This window comes from Hylobates moloch, unplaced genomic scaffold (assembly GCF_009828535.3).
Source record: "Hylobates moloch isolate HMO894 unplaced genomic scaffold, HMol_V3 SCAFFOLD_6, whole genome shotgun sequence".
Taxonomy (NCBI): domain Eukaryota; kingdom Metazoa; phylum Chordata; class Mammalia; order Primates; family Hylobatidae; genus Hylobates; species Hylobates moloch.
The window spans coordinates 91,050,964-91,063,806 of record NW_026652281.1 but is presented as its reverse complement, the minus strand read 5'-3'; positions in this window follow the sequence as shown (position 1 = coordinate 91,063,806).

Here is a 12,843-nt window from a genome sequence, read left to right as displayed (position 1 = left end):
GGAGGGAGCTGGCAGAGCGGGGCTGGGGGCGGGGGGCGCACTCGGGCCCGCCCCTCTCTGCCCCACCCCCTACTCGCCCTCCTCCACTTTTCTCCTCTTTTTTCCTTTCTCCACCTCTTTTCCCCGGCCGCCTGCTGCTCCTGGCCTCTGCGTCCACCCTCAGTGCACGACCTCGTCACCCCACTTCCCTCTCTCGCGATTTGGCCCCTTAGCCTCAGAACCCCCTGCTGGGAAACATCTGGCGCTGTCGCTCTAGGCCCTTGACGTCCTGAGGTTAGAGAGCGGTACTACTTGGAGGGACGCCGGCCGGGCCAGGACACCCTGCACTCCCTGGGGTCAGGAACGGGAAAGAATGGTCAGAAACAGATGATCAGCCACATTGATAGATGGTCAGAGACAGAAATTTTCGATATTTAGAGATAGGGACAGAGAGGAATGGGATGAACAGAGATGGAAAGAGAGAGATGGAAACAGAGACAGTGGAAGGTCTCAGGTTCCTTCCTTACCTCTTTCCTCCTGCAAATGTGTAAGCCTTAACTTGGCCTCGCATAGTGCGAGATGCTAGATACACCTTGGGAAATAGAGCAGTCACGGGCCCCGCGTTAGAAACGTTAGAACAAGAGCGACTCCATCTTGAACAGGGGGCTGGGTAAAATGAGGCTGAGACCCGCTGGGCTGCACTCCCAGGAGGGTCCACATTCTCAGTCACAGGATGAGATAGAAATTGGGCAAGACTGGTTTAATAAGATAGAGGTCACAAAGACCCCACTGATAAAACAGTATGCAGTGAAGAAGCCAGTCAAAACCAAGATGGCAAAGAAAGCGACCTCTGGTCATCCTCACTGCTCATTTTACGCTAATTATAATGCATTAGCATGTTAAAGGAAGCACCCACAAGTGCCATGGCAGTTTATAAATGCCATGGCAATGTAGGGAGGTTTACCCTATATGGTCTAAAAAGGGGAGGAGCCCTCAGTCCCACGAATTCCCCACTCACTCTTGAATCCTTTCCTGCGCCAAGCCAAGAATCCATGCGGCCTCTCAGGTTCAATCCCAATTTTGAAGTTCTCCCCGTGACAACTGTCTCTGAGGAATGTCTTCTCCCTCTCTCAGGAAAGACAGTTGAGAGATAAGCTGTGATGGGAAACTCCAGCAGGCTGTTGGGAACGCCTGACTTCAGCCCCTAAACTAGTAAAGACAATCAAGGAAGGCTTCCTGGAAGAAGTGACTTCTGAGCTGAGACCTGAAAAGCTAAAGAGGTGGAGTGCTGGGTGGGGAATATGGGAAATGTTTTAGGGAATATTGACAATGGCCTAGAGATGGAAAACAGCAAGAGGCACTGGAGAAGGAAGTTTTTTCTATCTGAAAAAGGTGGGGCACAGGGTGAGGGGATGCAGCTGGAGGGGTCAGTAAGGACCAGCCTAGGAATGGGGCAGATAGGACTGGGGGTCAGCAGGGAACAGTTTGAGAAGTAAGGTCAGGGGCTGAAAGAATCAGGAGCAACATGCTTGTGGGGTGCATTGGAGGTCATGATTATGAGTCTTGATCATCACGGCTGGAAAAATCTCTGCGGCTTGGGTCTCAGTGGGCTTCAGACAAGTTCAGGCTTGTCTGGTGGGTGTGTGCTGCTGACTTTCCAGAGTCAGTGTTAAAGGAGCCTCTTGGGAGGGACCTTGCCCCGCAGGAGGGAGCCAGGCCCTTCAGCCTGACCCAGTGAGAAACCTTGGCTGTTTTGGAGAGGGCGAGACTGAGGTCAGTTGGGAAGGGGGATTGCCTCCTGGCCCAGCCCCATTGGGCTCATGTCCACGTCCTGTGGATAGCCAGAGAGCCAAGTTGGAGAGCTGAGAGCTGAGAGTGAAAATGGAAAAAGTTGTCTCACTAAAGCAGGGGCTGCAAACCCATGGCCTGTGGGCTGAATCCAGCCTGAACAGCATTTTGAAATTTGGGAAACTTCATGTAAAAATCTGACTTTCTGGTTTTCTTTTTTAAAAAATTTCCCAAAGATCTGGCAGTACTAGATGCCAGTTTCCATATGGCAATAATTTGCTGAAGCTGAGTAGTGACTGCTCCCTTTAGATGAGGCACATACTTTGGTTTGCCACAGTCCTCACCACTCTCTATTGTATTGCCTTGTATGTGACTCCCCTCACTAGGTGTTCCTCATTTACACTTGCCCAATTTGAGTTTTAACCTTTTCAGAAAATCTCTGGAGTCTGCAGAACATGCTTTGGGGCTCCTCTGGCAGAGGGCAGCTTTGACTGTACCTCTTCACAGCCTCTGTGGTTTTGGCATACCAAGGGCATCGTTTTCCAGTGTGGGGCTTCGTGCCCATTCAGAGATGGCAATGGCTGCAGAAGCAGCACTCAGTGAGAGAGAGGCTTCTGGGCCCAGCAGTGACTATGTCAGAGGCACTGGAACCAGAGCAACTCTATCTTGAATAGGGGTTAGGCTAAGACCTGCTGGCCTGCACTACCAGTAAGTTAAGGCATTCCTAATCATGAAATGAGATAGGAGGCTGGCACAAGATACAGGTCATAAAGACCCTGCTGATAAAACAGGTGGCAGTAAACAAGCTGGCCAAGACCCACCAAAACCAAGATGATGATGAGAAAAACCTCTGGTCAGCCCTACTGCCACACTCCCACCAGCGCCACGACAGTTTACATATGCCATGGCAATGTCAGGAAGTTATCCTATATGGCCTAAAAGGCCGAAGCATGAATAATTTGCTCCTTGTTTAGCGTATAATCAAGAAATAACCATAAAAATGGGCAACCAGCAGCTCTTGGGGCTGATCTGCCGATGAAATAGCCATTCTTTTATTCCCTTACTTTCTTAATAAACTCCCTTTCACTTTATGGACTCGCCTCAAATTCCTTCTTGTGTGAGATCCAAGAACCCTCACTTGGGGCCTAGAATGGCCCAGGGGACGAGGAGAGAACAGGCAGTATCTGATGATAATGGGCTTGTTGGTGAGCACATGCAATATGCTCCAGGGCCCCTGTGCACTCCTGTATATCTCTCTTCCCCTGCCATGGTAACCCTGGGAGCCCTCTGTTGATCTGGCGAAGTCATAAAATGAAAGCAACCAGACCCACTACAGACTTCGTAAGTGAAAAACAAACTCTTACGCAACGAACCGTGGAGCTTTTGGGATATGTTTGTTACTGCAGCATCTTTTAGTCATTCTTAATATAGATGCAAAAATGCTGTTTAGTGGATATAATTTTGTTCCCAAAAAGATACGTTCAAGTCCTAATGCCTGTGACTGTGCCCTCACATAGAAATAGGGTCTTTGCAGATACAATCAAGTTAAGATGAGCGGGCTCTAATCCAAAGCCTGTTGTCATGATAAGAAGACAAAAATGTGGACACAGAGACACACAGCAAGAAGAACTCCATGTGACCATGGAGGCAGAAATTGGAGCAATGCCTGCAAGACAAGGAGTTGCCTACAACCCAGAAGCTAGAAGAGACAAGAAGGAATTCTTCCCCCAGAGGCTTCAGAGGGAGCATGGCCCTGCTGATGTGTCGGTTTTGGACTTCTAGTCTCCAGAGCTCTGAAAGAATAAATTTCTGTCTTAAGCCACCCAGTCTGTAGTGCTTTTTTACAGCAGCCCCAGAAAACTACGCAGGCTGTGATTAGAAGACATCGAGATACGACATGAATTCTGTCATTTATTCGGGAAGTTTTTGATGAACACTGTTTTTGGTGCTGGGGTACAGTGGCATTAAGGTAGTGTTTTATTGATGAAGAGCAGAAATCACAATGCGGGACACTAAGCAGGGGACAGAGCATTGAGGGAGGTAGTGGCCATCTGCCATGTAAGCCTTCCCAAGACCCTGTCCTCCTACTTTTAGTAGCTGCCCCTTAGTTTCCCACTGGGAAGCCCCTTCTCCCCAACTCTAGCTCTGAGTTCAGCAGATGTGACCCACCTCCTGGCTCCACAGTGGCGATGTGACCCAGGCTGGGCTAAAAGGCAGATCCAGGCATCTTGGCGAGGTGATGATTCAGATACCGGCTTGTGAATCCGTTGGAGCCAAGGAAAGTTAATTCTGGGACTTTAGCTGGAGGTACAGCTTACCTCATTTTATTCACACTTTGCCCTACTATGCTGTGCAGAGAGAGCAATTTTGCAAATTGAAGGTTTGTGGCTACCCTGCGTCAAGCGAGTTTATCGATGTCATTTTTCCAATAGCATGTGCTCACTTCCTGTCTCTGTGTCACATTTTGGTAATTCTTGCCATGTTTCGAAATTTTTCATTATTATTATATCTGTTATAGTGATCTGTGATCAGTGATCTCTGATCTTACTATTTAATTGTTTTGAAGTGTCACAAATGTCAGGCCTCCGAGCCCAAGCTAAGCTACCATATCCCCTGTGACCTGCACGTATACATCCAGATGGCCTGTTCCTGCCTTAACTGATGACATTCCACCACAAAAGAAGTGAAAATGGTGGGTCCCTGCCTTAACCGATGACATTACCTTGTGAAATTCCTTCTCCTGGCTCCTCCTGGCTCATCCTGGCTCAAAAGCTCCCCCGCTGAGCACCTTGTGACCCCCACCCCTGCCCGCCAGTGAACAACTCCCCTTTGACTGTAATTTTCCTTTACCTACCCAAATCCTATCTCCCTTCACTGACTCTCTTTTTGGACTCAACCCGCCTGCACCCAGGTGAAATAAACAGCCTTGTTGCTCACAGAAAGCCTGTTTGGTGGTCTGTTCAGATGTACGCGAGTGAAAACAAACTGTGTCCATATACAAGGGTGAATTAAATCACCCTTGTAAATGTGTGTGTTCTGACTGCTTTACCAACTGACTGGCCATTCCTCATTTCTCTCCCCTTCTGTGGGCCTCCTTAGACCCTGCAATCAACAATATCAAAATGAGGCCAGTTAATAACTCTACAATGGCCGCTAAGTGTTCAGGTAAAAGGGATGGTTGCACGTTTCTCATTTTACATCAAAAGCTAGAAATGTTTAAGCTTAGTGAGAAAGGCATGTCAAAAGCCCAGAGAGACCAAAAACTAGGCCTTTTGCACCAGCTAGCCAAGTTGTGAATGCAAAGGAAAGCTCTTAAGGAAAATTCAAAGTGCTATCCCCCTGCAGTGAACACACGAATTATAAGAAAGTGAAACAGCCTTATTGTTGATACTGACAAAGTTTGAGTGGTCTGGATAGAAGAACAAAACAACCATAACATTCCCTTAAGATAAAGCTTAGTCCAGAGCAAGGCTCTAACTCTCTTCAATTCTATGAAGGCTGAGAGAGGTGAGGAAGCTGCAGAAGAAAAGTTTAAAGCTAGCAGAGGTTGGTTCATGAGGTTTAAGAAAAGAAGCCATCTCCATAAAAGTGCAAGGTAAGCAGTAAGTGCTGATGGAGAAGCTGTGGCAAGTTATCCAGAAGGTCTAGCTAGGACCACTGATGAAGGTGACTACACTAAACAACAGATTTTCAATGTAGATGAAACAGCCTTCTATTGAAAGAAGATCCCATGAAACAGCCTTCTATTGAAAGAAGATCCCATCTAGGACTTTTATATCTAGAGATGAGAAGTCAATGCCTGCTTCAAAGGACAGGCTGACTCTCTTGTCAGGGGTTAATGCAGCTAGTGGCTTTAAGTTGAAGCCAATGCTTGCCTGCTAATTCAAAAATATTGGGCCTTTACGAAAATTTCTTTCAAACTACTACTGCTTATTGAGAAGGCACCTGGCCACCCAAGAGCTCTGATTGAGATGTATGAGATTAATGTTTTCATGCCTGCTAACACAACATCCATTCTGCAGCCCATGGATCAAGGAGTAATTCTGACTTTCAAGTCTTATTATTTAAGAAATGTATTTCATAAGGCTATAGCTGTCATACATAGTGATTTCTCTGATGGATCTGGGCAAAGTAAATTGAAAATCTTCTGAAAAGGATTCATCATTTCAGATGCCCTTAAAAACATTCATGATTTCGTGGGAGGAGGTCAAAATATCAACATTAGCAGGAGTTTGGAAGAAGTCAATTGCAACTCTCATGGATGACTTTCAGGGGTTCAAGACTTCAGTGGAGGAAGTAACTGCAGATGTGACAGAAATAACAAGAGAATTAGCATTAGAAGTGGAGCCTAAAGATGTGACTGAATTGCTGTAATCTCATGACCAAACTTGAATGGATAAGGAGCTGCTTATGGATGAGCAGACAGTGGTTTCTTGAGACAAAAACCTACTCTTGGTGAAGATGCTGTGAACATTGTTGAAATGACAACAAAGGATTTAGAATATTCCATAAACTTAGTTGATAAAGGAGTGGTGGCAGGGTTCGGGAGGATTTACTCAAATTTTAAAAGAAGTTCTAGTGTAGATAAAATGCTATCAAACAGCATTGCATGCTGCAGAGAAATCTTTTGTGAAAAGAAGGGTCAATCAATGCAGCGAACTTTATTGTTGTCTTATTTTAGGCAATTGCCACAGCCACCCCAGCCTTCAGCAACCACCACCCTAATCAGTCAGCAGCCATCAACAATGAGGCAACACTCTTTGCCAGTAAAAAGACTATGACTCACTGAAGGCTCAGATGATTGTTCTCATTTTTTTTTTTTTTCAGCAATCAAGTGTTTTTAAATTAGACTATGTACCTTTTTTTAAACATAATGCTATTACACACTTAATAGACTATAATATAATGTAAACATAACTTTTTTTTTTTTAATCAGGGTCTTACTGTGTCACCCAGGCTGGAGTGCAGTGATACAATCATGGCTCACTGCAGCTTCTATCTCCTGGGCTCAAGTGATACTCCCACATCCGCCTTCCGAGTAGCTGGGACCACAGGTATGCACTACAATGCCCAGCTAATTTTTTTGACTTTTTTGTGGAGACAAGGTCTCACTATGTTGCCCAGGCTGGTCTCAAATTCCTGGCCTTAAGCAATGCTCCCCCGTCAGCTTTCCAAATTGCTGGGATTACAAGTGTGAGCCACTATGCCTTGCCCATAACTTTTACATGTATTGGGAAACCAAAAACTGTGTGTGACTTGCTTTGTTGCAATATTTGCTTCGTGGTGGCTGCCTGGAACTGAACTCGCAACCTCTAGGAGTTATGCCTATATTTGGGATGCACCTACACTTTCACCTGTAAATGGAGTTGGTCTGACCTAAGGGTGGAGCCACCTTTAAGGTTAGTTAGAGGCTTCTGGAGGTTGAAGCTTCACCAATGGGAACAGAGCCAAAAAATCAGTGGAAACCCTGGACCCAGCCCTGCCTGTAGCCAGAAGTATCCTTCACTTTTTAGTTTGTGAGCCAATAAATGTCCTCCTCTCAACTTTGAGTTTTGTTTTGTTTTTTGCTTAAAGCTGCCTGTGTTGAGTTTCTGTCACTTGTAACCTGAAGGTCTTGAATGAAACAGTGAAAGACTTTAGCTGAGAAACCTCTTAGCTGAGAAACCTCCCATCTTAGAGATAAGAAACTGCAAAGCTTCTCATCTTTAAGGTCTCAGCTCCAGTGCTGCCTCCTCAGTGAAGCCTAGCTTGACTAATCATCCCCTAAAATGAGTCACCTCTGTGTTATTTCATTTCTGGAAGCTACTGCTGTCTTGAAACAATCTTGTTACTTTAATTTCTGACTTCTTTATTGACTTCTGAACTAGAATGTCAGTTGTGTTTCCAGTACTTAGAACAGGGTTTTGCACATAGTAGGTACTCAATAAATATCTGTTGAACAAATAAATGGTTGAAGAAATGAATGATTCTTCCATACATATGGGCAGATGGAAGGGCAGGCTCAGTAAACAGAGTTAGGGCTGGTGGGGTGGTCCCCAGGGTAGAAGGAAAGGCCAGAAAGAGCATGAAGGCTACAGAGACCCTCTGCCTGAGGTCCCTGCCCTCCTTTGTTTTGTCACAGGTCCCAGGTACATCTGAGAAGTATTCAAGGGCCCAAAAGTGGGCTGGGACACAGAGCCCTTAAGGAGCAGAGGCAGGGCGTTCCCCAGGGCCAAGGCATCCCAGAAGATTTATGTTCTCTCTGGGCTCTTCAATCCCAGGCTCATGGATTCCAAGCTCCAGAGGCTCAGAAGTCCTGGTTACTGTTCTTAAAACCCTTTGCCAACTTTGACTCACTCTTAAAATAAAACCACAACTCCTTGCCACAGCCTGCAGAACCCTCCACACCCTGCCATGACCTCTCTGCAGCAATGGGGATCCCAGGAGGGAGCAGATGGCCCTCCCGGATAAGGATAATTCGAGGAGAGCTTACTGACGACGGATTAATTCCAAAGCACAGGGGTAGGGTATAAGGGAAGCCAAGGGGTGGCACGCAGGGACCTGAGCCAGAAGTACCAGGCCCAGAGGGCTGACCAGAGGGAGCAGTTCCTGGAACCCAAAAGGAGGGAAAATTGCACACGGCAGAGGCCATGAATGAAGCAGCCAGCCCCAGGCGACCTCCCAGGAGGAATCCGGAAATAAACACACTGACTGTATTCTCCTCTCTGCTTCTGATCTTTTGCCATGCTCCCCATTGGGAGAACCCAGTCCAGCCCAGGGAGCACAGGAGCTGGGCAATGCAGTCCGAGGGTGGGAGGTGCAGAGCCACCTGGGGAGGCAAAGAGGAGGGCCCAGCTCTGGCTTCTATCTTCGCATTCTTTCCCTTGATCTTTCAGCCTGGGCCACGCTGGCCATCTCTCTATTCCTGAAAGATAGCAACCCTGTGGTGAGGGCCATAAAGGTGGCTGCTGGGGTCCTCTTTTAAGAAAGAACTTGCAGGCCGGGCTCAGTGGCTGATGCCTGTAATCCCAACGCTTTGGGAGGCCGAGGCAGGTGGATCGTTTGAGGTCAGGAGTTCGAGACCAGCCTGACCAACATAGTGAAACCCTATCTCCATTAAAAATACAAAAATTAGCCAGGAGTGGTGGTGCCTGCCTGTAGTCCCAGCTACTCAGGAGGCTGAGGTGAGAGGATTGCTTGAACCCTGGAGGTGGAGGTTGCAGCGAGCCAAGATTGTGCCACTGAACTCCAGCCTGGGAGACAGAACAAGATCCTGTCTCAAAAAAAAAAAAAAGAAAGAAAGAAAAAGAAAAAGAAAGAACTTGCCAGTCAGCAGCAGAATGCAGTGAAATGACAGCCTCAGCCTTTAAGCCTAAGCCCTCCTCCTTTCAGTCAAGCCCCAGCTAATGGTTAAGCATGGCAGGGGGCTAGAGCCTGGTGTATCTGCTTAAATGTGAGACTCCTATCCTTTCTCCAGAGCTTCCCATTGGGTGGGTTGATACTTTTCAGAGCTGTCTGGAGGTCTGAGATTCTCTCTTTTCAAATATGCCTTATCCCCCTTTTTCTTTTCATAGTCCCCTAAACTTACAGCTTCATCTCAGACTCTGATTCCTGGAGGACCCAACTGACACTTCTGTCCCCACTGGATTTTGCATTCAATGTTCCCTTGAACTGCAAAGCTTCTCATCTTTAAGGTCTCAGCTCCAGTGCCACCTCCTCAGCAAAGCCTTCCTTGACTAACCATCCCCTAAAACCAGTCACTCCTGTGTTATTTCATTTCTGGCAGCTACTGCTGTCTTGAAACAATCTTGTTACTTTAATTTCTGACTTTTTAAAATTGACTCCTGCACTTGAATGTCAGCTGCATCTCCAGTACTCAGAACAGGGTTTTGCACATGGTGGGTGCTCAATAAACATCTGTTGAATAAATACATGTTTGAAGAAATGAATGATACTTCCCTAGATATGGGGAGATGGAAAGGCAGGCCCGGTAACTGGAGTTGGGGATGGTGGGGTGGTCCCCAGGGTAGAAGGAAAGGCTAAACAGAGCACTGGGGGCTCTGCCCTGGGCTGCTCAGGAGTCATTTGGCTGACTCAAAACTCTAGGGATTTTCTTGTCTTACAAAGGCACAGGTTCCATCCTAGAGCTTCCCTTTCTGCCATGTGGAGGTAAGGTAATGATAGACTACTTTAGACTTGGGAGTCTGAAGGTAGAATTGTTTACTTGTAACCAACAGCAGGAGAAATTTAGGGTAGGCTCTAGGTGGGACTTCCCAACAGCAAATAAAAAGAATGAGGATTTAAAGGGTTCATAAGGTAGGTCCACTTCCCTGAGGGACCTTAGCAAGACAGAGGACTGGTGAGACCCTCTTTGGCCTAGCCTGGACTCATGGGTGGACTCCAGGACCTTAAGACAGCTTAAAGATTCTGGCTGGGCTGGGAAGGACAAGCGGACAGTTGGCCTCCTTCCTTGCCACCCCCACCTTGCTCATTGCTTCCACCACCCAATTTTCTCTCCACCACCCCCACTTGGGGTCTCTGAGTCCCTGAGTCACTGTGTCCTCCAAGACTCTGCCCTGGCCTACTTCCCCATCTCTCCCTGCTGTGTTCTTAGCCACAGCCTCTGACTTCGGTTTTGTCCAAATGTGTGGCCTCTGGCTGGGATGGTCAAGACAGGTTAGGATGTGGTGCTGGGGCAGCTGTTGCTTGTGCCTGCTCACCCTCACTCTCTGTTCTTCTACTTACAGCACCCTAGGCTGTCCTTGAGAAAGCAGGTGTCCCTACCAGCCATGTGCCCCAGGCCAGTGGGAGACTTGATCCCTCAGGGACATGATGCTAACTTCAGGAATGGGCATAGGAGACTGTTGAACGTGTCTGTCTGGGGCAAGGGGCTCCTCAGAGAGGAGCAGGGGAGCAGAAGACATGGCCTTGTGATGCTGTTCGAGATCCTGGATACAGCTATACCTGAAACCAATCTAGTCTTGGATTTTTCAGTCTGGTGAGCCCTTTTTAAACTTAGTCCAATTTCAGTAACGTTTCTATTATTTGTACCTAAAAGCTCCTGGGCAATAGAAGTGTTACCTTGGAAAGGCCACCACTAAGCTTCTCCCCAGCAGGACTCGTCCCCCAGGGAAGGAGTCTTAAGCGGATAAGGCTAGTGAATTGCCATAGGTCCTGGTGTGAGTCTGTCTGTCTGCGGGTCACTAAGCCAGGCAGAGACCTTGCCATTTCCTGTGCTCCTAGGGGTTGGGTTTTTCCCTTTTGGCACCATGGGGTGGAAGAGATCAGAGTAGAGATCTGGCCCCCATGGAGCACCAGGACATCAGTGAGGAAGGGGCCACATTCCTGCTGCTGTTTGAGCAACCCCGGGAAGCCCAGGTTATGGGGAGCTAGCTGGAAACCAAGCAGTGAGCTCCCTGTGCTGTACGCGAATGTGCTCAGACCAGCTTGGGCTCCTCTACTGGGGGAGGCTGCAGAGAGGATTCTACCCACCCAGATCTGCCTCTGATTGGAGGACCTATGCCCAGCTGCTAGTATGAGGCTGCCCTGGCAGAAGAGACCAGCCTCCCTGAAGGTCACGTCTTTTCCTGGAGCAAGGCATACAAGGCTGGTTGGTGCCCAGTTACAAAGGCTCCACTCCCTCCTTTTCCCAATTTGGAACACTTCTTTTTTTTCTTTTTTCTTTTTCTTTTTTTTTTTTAAGACAGAGTCTCACTCTGTCACCCAGGCTGGAGTGCAGTGGTGATCTCAGCTCACTACAACCTCTGCCTCCCAGGTATAAGTGATTCTCCTGTCTCAGGCTCCTGAGTAGCTGGGATTACAGGTGTTTGCTACCATGCCTGGCTAATTTTTGTATTTTTAGTAGAGACTGGGTTTCACCATGTTGGCCCGGGGAGTCTCAAACTCCTGACCTCAAACGATCCGCCCGCGTTGGTCTCTCAAAATGCTAAGATTACAGGTGTGAGCCACCGCGCCCAGCCCAATTTAGAACACTTCTGAAGTGCCGTTCAGTTCTAGAGCTTCCCTGTGAGGTGGGATGAGGCCTTTGTGGAGACTGCACAGGAGCCCACCTTCTTACCTGCCCCATTCCACTTTCTTCCTTCCTCTTCTGAGGGTGGTGACCCCGAGAGCACTCCCTGATAAATCTCCTGCTCACTCTTTGTCTCAAAGTCTGGGCCTCCTAGGCAGTCCATCCTGTGAAAATCCCCCATAGCACCATGGGTTCCTCATGGACACTTGTTCTTTTGGGTTAAGGCACTGTCCCTTAGGTGGGGTGGGGTTGGGGACAATACTTTTCCAGAGGAGAGGGAACATGGTAGCCACACATTTGTTACTGGTAGGCTTTCCAGGCCTGCCTTCCTGTAGAATGGAAGACCACAAATGGTCGGAGAAAGGAGAGGCCCAGGTCGGGGCATAGCCAGAAGTGGGGTCCTTGGGCAGTTAGGGGCTGCTAGCCGAAGACCAGCATGTCAGATCTGCACAACTCCCAGAGATGATCCAATTCAATTTCCCTGTTTAATGACAGCCAATGCTGGGAGAGAGACTGAGCACTGACTGCATGTCAGGCACTGTGGTAGGTCTTTTATGGATGTTAATTTCCAGGGTATTTCTTTCAAACGGGTGGCATGGTTAGCAACCTGTTTTATAGTTGAGGAAGCTGAGGCACAGAGAGGATGACTTACTCATGGCCACACACTTAATATCAGCATCAGGATATGCTTTGGGGTTCTCTAATGCCACAGCCTTTCCACCTAACCACCACATTACATAGACTTCTCGGAGAGATGGGGAAACTGAGGCACAGGAAAGGATTTGCCTGGGCCACACAACAAAGGGAGGACAACCAGCAATCCCCTGGGCTCACTTTGAGCCAGCAACTGTGCCAGCCATTTTCACACAGGTTGTTGTACTCAGTCCTCCCAGTAAATTCAGGGGTGACTAGGCTATGAATCTGATGGGAAAAGTGAGCCCAGAGAAGTTAAGGAATTTGACCAAGGACACGCAGCAAGTAAGCACAGTGCTGGAACCCGAATCGTTGATTCTTTCCTCTGCAGCTGCTGCTACCTCTCCCGCTGCTGGGTTCTCTATCTGCCCAGC